We start from the raw sequence: 15,717 nt of genomic DNA, 5'->3' as shown, positions 1-15,717 counted from the left end.
GCAGGCCGGGATAATATAGCCTTTACCTTTGAAGGGTCCATGCCAATTCCCTCTGGAGTAAGGATAAATCCTAGGTAATGAACAGAAGCAACGTGAAACAGACATTTCTCGGGTTTGGCCAAGAGTTTATGTTCACAGAGTCGTTGTAGTACTGCCTTTACATGCTCTTCATGCTTTAGAAGATCCTTGTAGTAGATCAAAATGTCATCCAGGTAGACGATGACGAAGAGGAATAGCATGTCAGAGAACACCCTGTCCATAAAACGTTGAAAGACTGCTGGGGCATTAGCTAATCCAAAGGGCATGACCAGATATTCAAAGTGACCAAAGGGTGTTCTGAATGCTGTTTTCCATTCGTCTCCTTCCCGGATACGAATCAAATGATAGGCACCCCGGAGGTCCAGTTTCTTGAAAATCACAGTGCCTCTGACCGCTTCCAGGATATCCGAGATGAAGGGTAAAGGGTACCGGTCCTTGAGGGTGCATTGATTTAATCCACGATAATCGAGGCAGGGTCTGAGTTCCTTAGTGTGCTTCTTAGGAACAAAGAACAATGAAGCTCCGGCTGGAGATTTAGAAGGTCTTAGGTGCCATTTTCAAGGTTGGTATCCAAGTATTCTCGGAGGGCCTTTTTCTCAGGTTCGGAAAGGATAAACATCCTGCCAAAGGGAATCACTGCTGAGGGATCCGTGTCTATGGCGCAGTCTTCAGGCCTTTCAGGGGGTAAGGCATGGATTATGGCAGTTGAGAACACATCAACAAATCCCTTATAGGCCTTAGGAACCTGTACGATATTGGAAACCATGAGAGGTGCTTGATGGTCTATTGGTGGTTCTTTGGAAGGGGTCAAGGAGGGATCCAGGATTAGACAGTGAGACATACAAAACTCTGAGTCGAGGAATAGTGATCCTGCTGTCCAATTGATATACGGATTGTGTTTTTGTAACCAGGGCATGCCCAGTACCATGGGGTAATGAGCTGACTTAATAATGTTGAATCAAATCCGCTCTTGGTGGTGGTTAATTGAAAGCTGGACCTCTTTGGTCTGCAGCCTTATGGGCCCCGAAGTGAGGGGGTCTTCCATCGTTGGCTTCCACCGGCTGCATGATGCTTCGTGTTTCGTATGGGATGTGGTGACTAAAACCCAATCTTGATCAATGAATATTCCCATAGCCCTGCAGTCTACCAAGGCCAAAACAGGATAGGTCTTATTCCTGGAGGTTGATAGGAAGGCCTATAGTATCACTAGATTGTTTTGTCCAGGAGAGTTCAAGGATGGAATTGATGTGGAGCAAACATCTCTCTCCCGAAGCCCTGCTCCATCTAGGATCGGGAGTTGGCATTTCCCGAATGCCGAGGAGGGGCTAGAGGGCATTCTCTAACCAAGTGTTTGTCTGAGGCACAATACATGCACAACCCCGTATTAATCTTTCTCATCCTTTCTTGCGGGGATATGGGTCCACGGAAGGCTCCTATCTGCATGGGTTCTGGTTCGGTGACTGATCCTGGGTTTGTGTCAGATTTGGAGGTACTCTCAAAGGACACCTTCGGAGGGTTTCCTCTAGATTTTTTCTTCTCTGCCTTCCTTTCCTGGATGCGAAAGTCTATTTGCATGGCAAGGTCCATAAGAGCCTGGAATGAGTTCGGTCGGGCCACTCTGGCTAACTCATCTTTAATCTCCTCATTTAGTCCTCTCCTAAAAAGGGTAAAACTTGCCTCCGGAGACCAATCAGCTTCCCTGACCAATTGCTTGAATCGGTTTACATACGTGAGCACATCCTGGGATCCCTGCTGAAAGTCTAAGAGGCGTTCCTGGGCACTAAAGACCTGCTCTGGGCGATCAAACATGGTCTTTAGGGCCCGTATGAAACCATTGTTGTCATCTAGGAGAGTGTTGCCGGAGTTAACTAGGGGTGTAGCCCAGGTTAAAGCATTTCCGGAAAGGTGAGAGATTATGAAATCCACCTTAGCCCTAGGAGTGGAAAAGTAATAGGGCTAAAATGTAAAGTGAACCAAACATGAGTCCAGGAATCCACAAAGGGTTTTTGCCGACCCATCGTATTTGTCAACAATGCCGACCAGTAACACTCTTTCCTTTGCGGCTGAATCACGGGATAGAACTAATTGCTTGAGAGCAGCGTTTTCCGCCTTTAAATTCTGCACCTCGGTGGTTAATTCTTGCATACCTCGCATCAGGTCCTGGACGGCCGCTTCCATGTCGACTTCGAGGGCGGTCGGTAGGCGTCTCAAACTGTCACGGAGTTCCCCCCTTCTCACCTGAGACCGATCCTTGCTAGACTCCGTGGGCGGTGTCTTCTTGCAGACAGACCTGGACTTGAATAAGGCTGAGCGAGTCTCTTCCGACTCCAGCGTGCGTTTAAGATTCCGGGATGCAGCAATCCGGGGATCCGGGAAACGAAGAAGACGTGCTGACGGCGCACGAGTCCAGGAAGCAGGAGGAAAGGGAAAGGGGCAAGGAATGGAAGTAGAAAAGCTAGGAATCAGGAAAGCAATACAGCGAACTACGGAGCACAGTCTGATCACTACTTGGCAATAGCATTGAGACGCGCAGAGCCGCGGGGGTGCAGTCTATTAGTAGAATACGTTAAGTCCAATGTATAGACCGTGGAATGCCTGTCACGCTGGCAGGCCATGTTGGGAGTGTCAGGGAATGCAGGGCCCGTTGCGATAAAGACCAGGAAGACCAAAAGGGGCGCGTCCTGTGGGTCATGACAGCCTATTTCAACCAAGCTGCTTTAGGCTCTTCCTCCGTTCCTTGCTCTTATATTTTTACAATTCGAGAGCATCATAGCGTTTTTCTAACTTTTTGTTTGTATGTGTGGCATGCAAGTTAGTAGCCATGCGTGGTAAAATGGCTTTAGATTAAGGCTCAATTTGTGGCCGCGGCATAACATCTTGTGGGCGGTACCTTTAACCCACTGCTCCAATTGGAGCAATGTTTTCCGGGCTTACCTCTGTTTCTATTGATATCCTTATGTGAGTCCAAAATTGCCATTACTATGAGCGTTCATCAAATAAGCAAGCTCCAATCCAGTCCCTTCCCGCAAATTATTTTTTACCGCCAATTTACTCAATATCATCAATCTATGTGCGATTCCTTCTCAACTGCAGAATCGCATTACTTTTTACCTGATTTCAACCAACAAGGAGCCAAAATTCCTTACATTTGACATACAACAGGACATGTATAACAGACACTTGACAGACTAGACAAACACCAGCTGGACACACATATACCTGCCTTCTAATGAATACCCCGACATGGGGTTTAAACAAACCCCATTTGTGCCGCCTTTATTCGTCACCGTAGCCTATCGTCCCCAATTATGTGGGCTCTGGGTTCACGTTTCTTCTGACCACTCTTTAAAGCGCAGGAACAAGGCGAATCTTACAGTTTTCTCTCGGGTGCCCCCCCGGTATTCCTAACATTTTCTCTCGGGTGCCCCCACGGTATTCCTTACGTTTTGTTTCAGGTGCCCCCCTGATTTACGTTTTTACTTCAGGTGCCCCCCTGATTTACGTTTTTATCTCGGGTGTCCCCCCGGAATTTTTACGTTTTTATCTCGGATGTCCCCCCGGAATTCTTATGTTTTTATCACAGGTGTCCCCCCGGAATTCTTACGTTAACCACTACTGTCTTTCATTGTTCTTATTTCATCTGTTCGCTCTTTTATTTATTTACCATATTTCCCTGTATTATGGCTACCTCATGTCTGCAAATGTTCATAATTCGCAGTCTGCGCCTGCATTTTTAAGAATATGTCATTCTTCCTCCGCCAGGTCATACCGCTGGCTATATTCATTATGTTGAAAAAATACTAAAAATCTTTTACTTCTCACTCACCCAATCTCATTGGCCTTCTCCCCCGTTCATGCCTTCAAAATTGCTTGTTTTTAACTAAGGCATGCCCTAACTAATCATGCTTTCCTTGGTAACCACAATACTGTCAACATGCTTTCACGCTTTGTCATTCAAGTCTTTCTTCATTCATCTAATTCCTATGGTTCCAGAATCTCAACCGCTCGTCTCAACCCGAAAGTTTTTCCCTATTTAATAAAAAATGTTCTCCACTCCGGCTGACAAGGCCTCAAAATTGTAACCTACCACCCCTGGCATGACTCCATGCACACTGTCCTACCAGTCACGGTGGAGTTCCTAGAAAAGCCTTTAGAGAGCACCCAAAAATCCCCTTTACTACATGTGTGCTATCCCCAAGATTTCCCAAAAGCAGGTCGCAGATGATCCAGTAACCTCCTTTAATTTCAGGGGCATTTAAAAAAAATGATGGAACGCATGAATGGCAATGGATCATTCAGCTACAGGGCAGTGACTGCTCCTGCCTGCACATTGATTTAAACACCCCATGTAAAATCCCTCGCTCCTCATCTCATGAAGTTCATCACTACCTCTTTTAATTCTAACACTACTTTTGTAGCTGTACAATAACCCTTACTCATGCCATACCAGGTTACATGCTACACTCTGTTTGTTGCATTTTATCGTTAGAGTGCCAATGCAGGGACGTCATTTGGGGGTCACCAGGGGTCGTGGCTGCACCCCCCCGGGGGTGTCCCTTGTTTCCCTGCGGTTCCCTTTGCTACCCTAAGAATTTAAAAAATTGTTTAAATGTTTATATTGTGGTATCATCAGAGGTCAAGGGTAATTGAGATGTCACTTCAGCTACCTCTTATCCTTTTGGACGTCCCTGTGTCATTACTGTGTCATTACTTCCCTTTCAATATTATGTACGCTAATGCCTCTGGCCTTTTCCTTTCCCTGCCATACTTAAAGAACACCCTGCTCATTCATTTTGCGTGTCCTTATCAGTGTTAAATTGTATTACTACACCGCCATCCTTGCAGGCATCTCACAAAAATCCTCACAGGCTCTAAAAGTGCAGGGTGCCGCAGTATGCAACTCTCAGTATTCTGTGAAAGAATACACCTGACTTTGTGCCAGCTGAGCTGCTCACTGGCTAACCATGGAGGAAAGGCTACTCTTTAAAGTCACAAATGTAAGTCTGACACAGCGCTGGTACATTTAACTGGTGCTGCTGCTAGTGTCCATTCAGCCCAGTGGCGGCTGGTGACTTGGAAGTTGGTGGGGCGTACATGTCTTGGCGGGAATTTGGGAGTGAGCTAGGCCACCTCACACCACTCAGTGTGCCGGTGGCTTCTCCCTCTGCAAGGCATTTTGGAAGAAATGGCTTCCAAGATGTGCAATCTACTGTCCCAGTCCACAGACAAATGGCATCACAAATCCTGGTCTAATTATGAGTCTAAACTGCCTGGAATCCACTGAAATGTCTGCAATGGTTTTTTCCGAGCTCACGGACGCCTGGTCTGGACTAATGTGAGGGCATTAACACGAAATGCACACAAATATAATCTAAAATAAAGCACCTATCAACAACCCCAAAGGCAGTTCACAAAAACTGGGAACACTGCGCCTCTGCCATACAACGCACACACACAATAAACTTAACTAAAAGGTCCACATATCAGAAATACACAGCAATATCTGAGCCAAGGTGTCTGCAACCAAAGGGTACGAAAGCCACGTGTCCAAACAGTGTCGAACTGGAAATTATATTGTGCCTCCTATTTGATGAATATACGTGTATTGGCCTACGCCAAACTGCTTATAAGCCAGTTGCAAGGAAATCCGCGTCGCAAGGTCTTGACCTCAGATTTTATGTAAGCTGCCATTTTAGGTCTATGCGCCATTTTAGGTTCTCTCTGTAAAGTCACATGGGGCCAGGCTCATATGGGACATCAGTCCTGGCGCCATAGGCGCCAGGCTCATAGGTGCACACTTACCTGATGCAGACCATGCTGCAAGAAGATCCAAGCCCATGTGAGGCCTGGAAGGGACTACTTTACCTTAGGGACTATTTTGTTACTCGGGTGTGGTCGGGGAGGAATACCTACCTGGGACTACTTTGGAGGCTATTTAAACCACGCCCGAAGAGCAGCACACGCTTTGCGTTATTCTGCATCCAGCAGCGTAACGCTCACCGTGCTAGCAGCAGCATCCAGCATTCTGCCACGCCCGCCTCGAACCTGGAGCACCTAGAAAGAAGGAAAGAAGCAAAGGTTAGAACAAGAGTATTACCTGATTTCTTACCTGATTCCGGATTCATCGCATCTTCAAACCAGAGGAAAAACTTGGTTTTAAAAGCGTCGCATCGCCAGCAGCAGCGCCGCGCCATACTCACCGTTCCACGCAGCATCTCTTCGATCCGGCGCTGTCTCCATCTTTACATCGCCGAATCCCGGCACCTAAGGGGGACAAGAAACAACAAGGTGAGCAGAGAGAACAGACAGAGACAATCTCTTTAGCCGCCATATGCTTACCTGATTTTACCGCCGGAGGTATAATTCTTCAGCACGCCACATCTTCTAATGCCGCACCTGTAAGATAAGGAGAAAGCTGCAAGTTTAACCCTTGGCATTATTTATCGGACAGTTTTGGGTAACACAGACTTTTACCGCAGCGCTTTCAGCTGTCAATCTTCTTATTGGGTCAAAGCTGCAAGATAAAAGAGGATTGGACAGGAGTGAATTTCTGACATGCTCTTCGCCAGGACCTTTTGGAGTCAGGATTCGTCTACAACTCTTCCAATATCTTCAGTCCAGTGAAGTAACTGGTCATCAACGCGCCCCTGCGTGCTTCGCAGGACGGAGAGCTCACCTTTCAAGAATATAAGGTGAGATTGCTGAGAGGGCGCTTCAGAGGTGATTAGTGGGGAGTACAGTGGGGGTGCTATCACTTGAATCCACAAGTGGCTAAATCTATCTCTCCACTTGTAGGAGAATATTTCTACGGGCAAAGCAGACAAGATTAGGAGGGCAGATCCAGTCAGTCATCGCTGCACTACGCATCACGTGGGTGGAGGCCGCAGCAGTGCGGGTCCGACCGACGCCCCTGTGCGAGCCATGTGAGCGTAACAATAGATTATCTCATTGTCCATTCTATGCTTTGCCACCTTACTACAACATGGTAATGCCATTTTCGACTTTATAAACACAATGCCTTAGAATACTAGTATGTTGTAACATAATAAAACCCATTTTCGCATAATTCAACACCACATAAGTCCCTTTGACTTTCTCAGGTTAGGTTTAAGTGTGGGGGGGGGGCTCCACTTCATTCAGCCACACACATTTATATAGGTTGGGACCTCCATTACTGTAGCAAGTGTTCCGTCAGTCCTTTCTATTGCCGGGATGTTGGGGGCTCCGAACTCGTGGCGGATTAACCTGGCCAGTATGCGGCCTGGCCTCTCACCCTCCCTATACCGTCTCACTGCACAGGGGCTGTCTAGAAATGTAACCTCCCACTCTGCCAGGTCACGGAATCTGTCAAGCTCAGAGCCCAGCGATGCCAGTGTGTCGGGGGAGTTGTCCTGGGCATATTGGGACTCGAGATTGGCTAGGGAAGATTCACTGTCTGCGATATCTTCCCGGATGTTTTTCAGGATGCCACTCCCTTTAACCATGGCAATACCCCTGGTATAAGCTTTGAATGATTCCCAAAGGACGGCCTGAGGGGATACTGAGCCTGCGTTAACCTCAAAAAACTCCTCGATAGAAGCCTCAAGTTTGGAAGCAAAGGCCTGGTCTAGGAGGACGTGAGGCCTAATTTTCCACTGTCTTGTCTTCTCAAAGTCATGCCCCCAATTCAGTGAGATGACCACCGGGGAGTGATCCGACAGTGTCCTGGGGAGGATAGCCAGATGGGAGAGGCACCTGATTAGTATGTCTGATAAGAGCCATCTGTCTATCCTAGAGTGCGAGTCATGGACTGAGGAGTAAAAGGAATACGTGCGAGAATCAGGGTACATTAAGCGCCAGGCGTCAATAACTGCTAGCCTGGGGAGAATAGTAAGGATCGTGTAGGCTGCCCTTGAGAGCTGGCGAGGTCTGGAGCCTGACCTATCTAGGTCAATGACAAGGATCGTGTTAAAGTCGCCGCCCCATATGATCGGGATCTGGGTGACTTTCTAGGATTGAGGCCAGGTGTAGGTAGAATTCGGGATCATCAATCCGTATATGTTCAGGATGGCTACCTCTTGATTCTGAAGTTTACCGATAATAAGTATATACCTCCCAAGGGGGTCTATTTGTGAGTAGGAACAATAGAATTTAAGGCCCTTGTGTATTAAGGTGAGGCTGCTACGACTCTGAGTGGCGTAATTTGTGTAATATCTCTGGGGACCCCATTGCTTAGCGAATTTCTGGCATTGTTCAGAGCGAGCATGGGTTTTTTGTAAACATAGGACTTGGACACCTTGGCGCTCAGCATAAAGCTGTATCTGTCGCATCTTTTTGTAGTTGCCTAGCCCCCTAACGTTCCAGCTCATGAAAGTTAAGCTATTGGTCAACATTGGCATATGTGAATTGTACAAGTGTCAATCTGTGGGTTTGCGTTGGTCTATGCCATCTAGGCCTAGATCTATTTGTTACCTTAGCTATCATTCTGCGTTGTCTTAATATTTCAAGTGTGGACTCTCTGCCGGTTGCCAAGACTTTTTTAACATAACTTCCCTTCCCCCCTACCCCCACCCACATCCCTCCCCCAACTTGAGGAATGAAACCCCGACCCAACCATAACAACAACAAACATCTCGGCATCAGCGCCTGGGGGCCTGTTAGCTGGCCTAGCGGTGGCGCGGCAGACTGGAGAGAGATTAAGGAGATTATCAGTGCAGCTGGATTAACTAGCGTGTTCAGCGTTGTTTACGTATGCAGTGGATAGTGGTATAGCACAAAGGGGCTCAAGGCAACTTGTCACTGTACCCGTAAGGGTTCTCTATGACCCTGTAAAATTGTGGACGCTAACATGTCCCCAGTATAATATCAGGGTACAGGAAAATGAATTGGGGAAGCATTGAGACATCGGTAATAGCTAAACCCTATGTAATCATGTAACTTAAACGGATCGGAGAACATAGGATCAGCTGAACAGAGGACACCAAACCAACAACAAAAGTTACTATTATTAGCAAGGTTGAGTGCGGCCCATCAAGGGCATAGGCCTACCAGTGAATGTTCATAATACATCGGTCCTCTATTGTGATGACGAGGGATCAACCAGGAAAGTGCTTGTCTAGGAACTTAGAGGCTTCCTCGGGAATCATGAAAAAGAAGGTTTTGTTAGAGTGTTCAATCCTTAATTTTGCGGGAAACAGCATGGAGTATCTAATCCCCAAGTCTTTGAGTCTCTTTTTCACAGCTATGAAAGTCTGGCGCTCCCTCTGTACAGCCACAGAGTAGTCTGGGTAGAGGTGGGCCCTGGCCGCACCAAGCAGAAGTTCTCCCTTGATCCTGGCCACACGTAGGAGAGCGTCCCGGTCCCGGAGGTTTAGGACCCTAGCTATGATGGGCCTCGGGGGAGCCCTTGGTCTGGGTTTTGTGGTCAAGGCACGATGCGCCCTCTCTATAGCGAACTGTGAGGAGAGCTTGGGGGAATCTAGGAGTGTCATGAGGATGCGTTCCACGTAGTCTTCCATGGGCTCCATTATGTTCTCCTCGGGTATTCCGACAATGCGTAGGTTGTTTCGTCTCGAGCGAGATTCGAGATCGTCATTTTTTTCTCCACTGCTGACACCCTGTTGGTAAGTGTAGAGACCGCAGCGCGGAGAGAGCTCAGATCGTCCTCAGCCCCCCCACCCTAGTCTCCACCTCAGCGACTCATACATCTGTTTTTTCAATATGAGCTTTTATGGAGGAGATGGTCCCATTCATGTCGTCCAGTTTAGTGTGCAGTGTGGTGAAACCATCTCGGATATATTCTAGCATTTTTTGTGATTCATCCGAGGTCGAGGGCGCCGATGTGGTTGGTGCCTCCTCAGAGGCGTCGGGGGCCGGCTTAGATGGCGTTTTAGCAAACATGTTTAGCGAGCTTTGTTTCTTCCCGGCTCCCTTGGTCATGGTGAGGATCTAGTTAGGGATCCGGGATGCAGAAAGGGTGTAGGCGCTCAGAGGGAGCAGAGTATTCCGATGGCAGTTGTAGGACCAGGGGTATCAGAAGCAGGAAGTAGTGTGTGGATCTTCAGGCTGCCGGCCCAGGAACCACCCAGAACCAGGTTATGCTCCAAGGCGTCCTTTAAGCATATATACGTGTGCCCCAGCTGCAGTGCCCAGGCTCTGTATCACTCCGGGGAGGCACAGGCCAAAGTATCACTAATGGACCAGACCCCAGAGCACGGCAGTAGCAGTAGGGTATTACTTAGGGTGGGGTTAATAAGAATGCGACTGCTGGTGGTGTATGCCCTTATGGTCCAGTACCGCGTGGAACAGGTGGTGGAGACCAGGCTCGGGCCCCGTCTGCGGCCAGTATGTGCACAGCAATTAAAAGGTTCTGCGCCGCTGAAGGTTCCTCTGGCTGGTTCAGCAGGGCCGGATCACAGGTTATATGTCCCAGGGCGGGACTCCCAGCCCCTGCACCCGCCACCCCGGTAGACCCCAGCACCGTAGGATGGGTCCACAGTTGTAGTGGTCCGTTGGTTGTTGTACTCCGAGGGAGGGGGGGAAGCAACTCTCAGCACCAGCCACAGAGAATGCAGAGAGGGTCGCAGCAGGCCTGCCACAGGGTCGGGGAGTCTCTGCAGAGCTTCAGCCCCCCGCAGGGATGGTTGACCAACGTTGGCGGGGGCCCCCACAGTGGTCCCCCAGAGTACTGCGGCAGAGTCCGTAACTGCACAGTGGAGAGATGGGGGGGCCAACGGGGCTCGGCTGCAGTAGTGTGCAGGGACATGCTTGTGTGTCAGCAGTGCGGGCAGAGAGTCAGATAACCCAGCAATGGTCTGGGCGAGCAGAAGGAGCAGGGGAATCAGCGCCGGCCCACAGCCGCAGGAGCCGGCGCCCCAGTGCCGGGGGAGACTAGCCTGCTCTCAACACCCCCCCCCGAGCCTCTTACCTTGTCGTGAGCACCACTGGTGCGCCTCTGGGGGGGGAGCGGGTGTGTAGCAGGTGGACAGGGTCTGGAGCGGAAGCACAGCAGCAGCCCAGTCCGATCACGGCGTCTGGCTGCGGGGGATCAGTAGGCATGGGATCCAGCCCCTGGGCCACCGCAGAGTGAGGAGACTCTAGGGCACGGCGATCAGGACGCCTGGGCGTGTCGGCGAGGCAAGGCCCAGGGGAACGCCGGGCGAACTCGGTAAGAAGCCCCTCCCCCACCAGGCCGTCCGCGCCGGGGGGTGGAGTAGGAGAGCAGAGCCACACTCGCTGGAGGCGCAGTGCGGGGCGGGAAAGGCGTCCACAGCCCTGATTTTTCGGCAGCCACAGCAGCGGTCACAGGGGGTCTCCCAGTCCGATTCCTGACGTGTGTAGAGAGCACAGGTTCACGCTGCGGCTCAAGAAGTTAGGAATGGCTCAGCCGTATCTGCAAGGATATATTACGAAGTACGTTCTCTCACAGTCCGGAGCTCTAACCTTAGGCAGCCATCTTGCTTTGGCGCAACAGCACCCCCGTTTCCCTCCACCTTTGTCTTTCTCTTGAACTGTTGTGCCTGGTTAGCTGTGCTGTTGTGCTGTCTGCTGTGCTCATACTGTGCTCTCTCGCTCCACCTTTTATCCCTGTGGGGAAGGCAAAGGGCCGTCAGGTGTGTGTGGTTGTGATCAATTGCCTGACTTTGCCTTACCCTTGTATTGGACATTTCAGGTAAATGGCTCTGGCGTTAGTCCATACTCGGGTGTGTCTTGTGAAAAGGTTCATGTTTGAAAAGGGGCGGGGCAGTGGTTTTGAATGTCCTATGTGGTAGGATGGGGAATGGTGTTGAAAGAAGGGGGATACAGCATCTCACCTGCCAGTGTCCCACTCCCAGGGACCCCTTATCCAGGTTATCCTCCCGCAATGGTCCAGTCCCAGGAACTGGATTCAAAAGCGATGGCCGTGTCCTGGCCACCTGGATGACAGATCCCAGGGACTAGACAGGGAGACACCTTCAGGTTTCTCACAGTACCCTCCGGTGGGAGGGAGGACAAGTCAGTATATAGACAATTGGTGTGTGCTATCAGGTGATGCCTGGGTACTGCAGACAGTAGCAGGCTTCAGACTAGAATTTGTGGGCTATCCCATGACGAGATCAGCCCCCGCCACCGATGCACTGCTCTCAAATAGAGACACAGTTATTGGAGACAGAGCTGGAACAGCTCAGGTTAAAGGGGACTATAGAGAAAGGTGTTCCCCAAGGACTGGAATACTACAACATATGTTCCTAGTCCACCGGAAGGGGAAGGTGAGACCTGTGAGAAATTTCAAGGGACTCAACAGCAGCTTGTATACCTCGTATACCAGCATTTCAAGATGGAAGGGATTTGCTTCCTCTGAGACATCCTACGGATGGAGGACTGGCTGATGAGACTGGATCTCAAGGATGCATAGCTCACCATACCAGTCGCAGTCAAGCATCGTCCCTTCTTACGTTTTCTGTGTAAGGAGCAGGTTTGGCAAGTCAAGTGTCGCCCTTCGGGCTGTCTTCAGCTCCCTGTACATTCACCAAGCTCATGAGACCACGAACCATGAACCCCCCACCCCTCTGAAGTCTCCAATCCCTGGAGTCCCTCAAGAAGTGAGTGTTACAATCTGCCACCACGTTCTGCACTTCCAGCATGTACTCTGTCATGATGGAGACCCGCTTGCTGAGGAAATGGTCCCAGAAGTCCTTTGCTAATTTCGCCAGCATTTGCGACCTGTGCCCTCCGAGGTGATTGATGTATCAGACTGCTGAAATGTTGCCCATTTAAAGTAGAATGTGACATCTCACATGGTCCTTTGTGAGCGCCTTGATGGTGAAGGACCATGCCAGCAGTTCCAGGCAGTTGATATGCAGTGCTAATTCCTCTTGTGACCATTTTCCTCCTGTCTCAAGCTGGCCGCACTTTGCACCCGTACCTGACCTGCTGATGTCGGATTCTATAACTAGGTCTGGGGTGTCTCTTTAACTTCTTTAACTTCTTTATGTTTAAACCCACATAAATACATGGAGTTCTGGGATTATGAAGGTTACAGAAAGGGGAACTCTGCCTAACTAGATTGCTTCTGAGATGGGGTAATATCTGGAGATCGGAGAGACCATGGGCCATGTCCAAGAGGAAGCTTAAAGCACATTTGACCTGAGGCAGACCTGATTACCAGAGGTGGATAAAAGCAGACAGCGGATGGGCCTGGTAGACTGGGAGGATTGTCTCGAGGCTGGGAGCATCCATGCTGCCCTGCACTTTTAAAAATAATTATCTAAAATTGAGTATAAAAAGCCCCAATGCAATTAGATATATGTCCTCTATAATCATCTCACTGATAACTCCCTGGAATGGGTGCAACTGGGAGGAGGAGCCATTAAGTGGAGTCCGATTGTAAATAGAATGCTTTAACAATTTACTTGGAACTATATATTGCTTTCCTACTATGGTCATAGCCAAATGAGGCCCAATTTACTATAGGACAAATAGAATTTCTCTGCAGCACACACAGTCTTTTTCAACCAAAGCCAAGTACATTAAACGCTGTGTACTTACAAAGGTATAGTCTGTAACTGGGGCTGTGAACCAGTGACCAACGATCCATATCCTAACAGAGCATTTATAAATCAATATCTGTGAGGGCCTAGTCCTTTACAAAGAGACATATTATGATGAAATGGAGCTCAGGTGAACCACCTCAATTCCCATAAAAAATTATGACATTTTAAATGAACATTCAAACCTCACCCATCACACTCCTCAAGAAAGGAGAGAACCCTGCTCTTTTAGGACCCAATCAGGGAAGTGAAGTGGGAGGGATACATATTACACTGTCAGAAAATCATAAAACTAAATTCCTTTATAGATTAGGTGACTCAATATTCTGTGCATTCCAAACTGATAGCACAGCTTCCCTAAACCCAAGCTGTTGATTTGGATGTAACGCACTATGGTTTGTGTTTCACTTATGTGCTCATGCTTGTAACCCACAGCACCACATCTTCATATGGGGGGCATTCACAACTAATGCGAGTATATAATAATATTGATGTTTATGTAATCTGCCACTGACACCAATACTTGTCATTGGCATTGGAGAAAACAATGTTCTTTAAACCATTTGTCATTTAATTGAAAATGAATTGCTTGCAATTGTGGCTTCCTTTGGGGAGGAAGGATAGCTCGGGGCACTTGTTAGTATTAAGCACGTTATAAAAGACCATTTATAAACTAAACCCTTAACACATTGGCCACTAATCACAAATGTTAACATAGAATGACATTGTGCTGCTTAGAAGTTGCATTGCATTATTTAGGATTCGAAGTTTAGAAATATAACTATTGGATTCATGTGAATGATTGCATGTGTTCTGTATCTTAGTTATATTTACACAGGCACGGATGCTATTATTTTTGTAAACAAACTCCTTATGTTTGCATTATACTGTGGTAACTTTCCGCACGTAAATTTGGGGCACCACCTTTGGTTTGATTTCATTGCACAAATACAATTAGAATTATAATACCAAATGCAGCATTTTTCTTGTGCCAGAATCGTTTGTTGGCATTGTAAACTAGGGAGTGTTAAATCAGAGGGTACATCTTAATGAGATGAAAACTTAAATCCACAACATATGTAGAGAGTAATCCTGATCCTGTTTATCACTCGGTCAGTGCAGATATTTTCCTTGGTACTGCAAGAGGAGAAATGTCAGGCAGCATTAAAACTAATAATATTAATAATCGTAGGAATTTAAAATGGGCATGTTTGGATACACCCAAGTGTGTCTCAGAAGTGTTATATACCCTTTTCCCACTTTTGTGTAAGGTTTTGTTCTAACAATGACTCAAATTCTCTTCAGGCAAACCCTCTGCACAATGAATTAGTAACACTGATCAGCATCCGTGTGGTGAAGCCAGCCAATCAGGTGGCTAGGAACACAGGCTTGAACCGCTGATTCAAGCACGCATTCCAGCCAGCTTGACGGCCGGCTCCCCCCACCGCCATCTTCCACTCACTCTCCTCCCTCTTCTGTTTTTTTTAAAAACCCGTCCAACCCCCCCCCATTCACCTTATTTCGGCTGTGGCACCACTTGCCACCGCAGCCGCTCCTTCTTCCTGGCTCCAGTTGGCCACCATGGAAAGGGAAGAGGGGCTTCATACGGGCTTCCCTTTTCCATGGTGGCCATTTTTGTAAAGGATTTTCCTTCATTCAACGGGATGCGGGTGGCGTCCCAGTGAATGAAGGAAAACCATTATTTCTTTTAGCACACCGGATTACCGCTTTGGCGTCCCGTTGAATGAAGGAATATTTGCTCGGGCCGATAACTTGGGCTGCTGGCCGTCAACCGCCGCTCCAGCCCTTGAAACTTGGGCTTAACACCATATTAATCTGTTTGCGACATGGTTGAATTCCACCATGAGCAACAAGTCTGCATCTTCATATTCTTCTGCATGCGTATTTAGGGAACTAAAAGTATAATACGTCATTAAAATATCAATGGGGCACTAAACTTGGATATTCTGGAACTAAAGACAGTGTACACGGGATGGGTGTGTCCCAAAAAATGGCATGAGGAATATCGTAACTGGGAGCAGCTTTTAACCACATTGGCTATAAAAGATCTGGCCACATTTGTGAAAAATGTTCCTGTGGTTCCCTTTCTACTAACAAGGGTTTTCATTTGCTCTTTAGTAGTTATGCATTTGAAAGCTCTCTATTGTAC

This window comes from Ambystoma mexicanum, chromosome 2q, assembly GCF_040938575.1.
Source record: "Ambystoma mexicanum isolate Mex_15411 chromosome 2q, UKY_AmexF1_1, whole genome shotgun sequence".
Classification (NCBI taxonomy): Eukaryota; Metazoa; Chordata; class Amphibia; order Caudata; family Ambystomatidae; genus Ambystoma; species Ambystoma mexicanum.
This window is presented reverse-complemented; position numbering follows the sequence as displayed.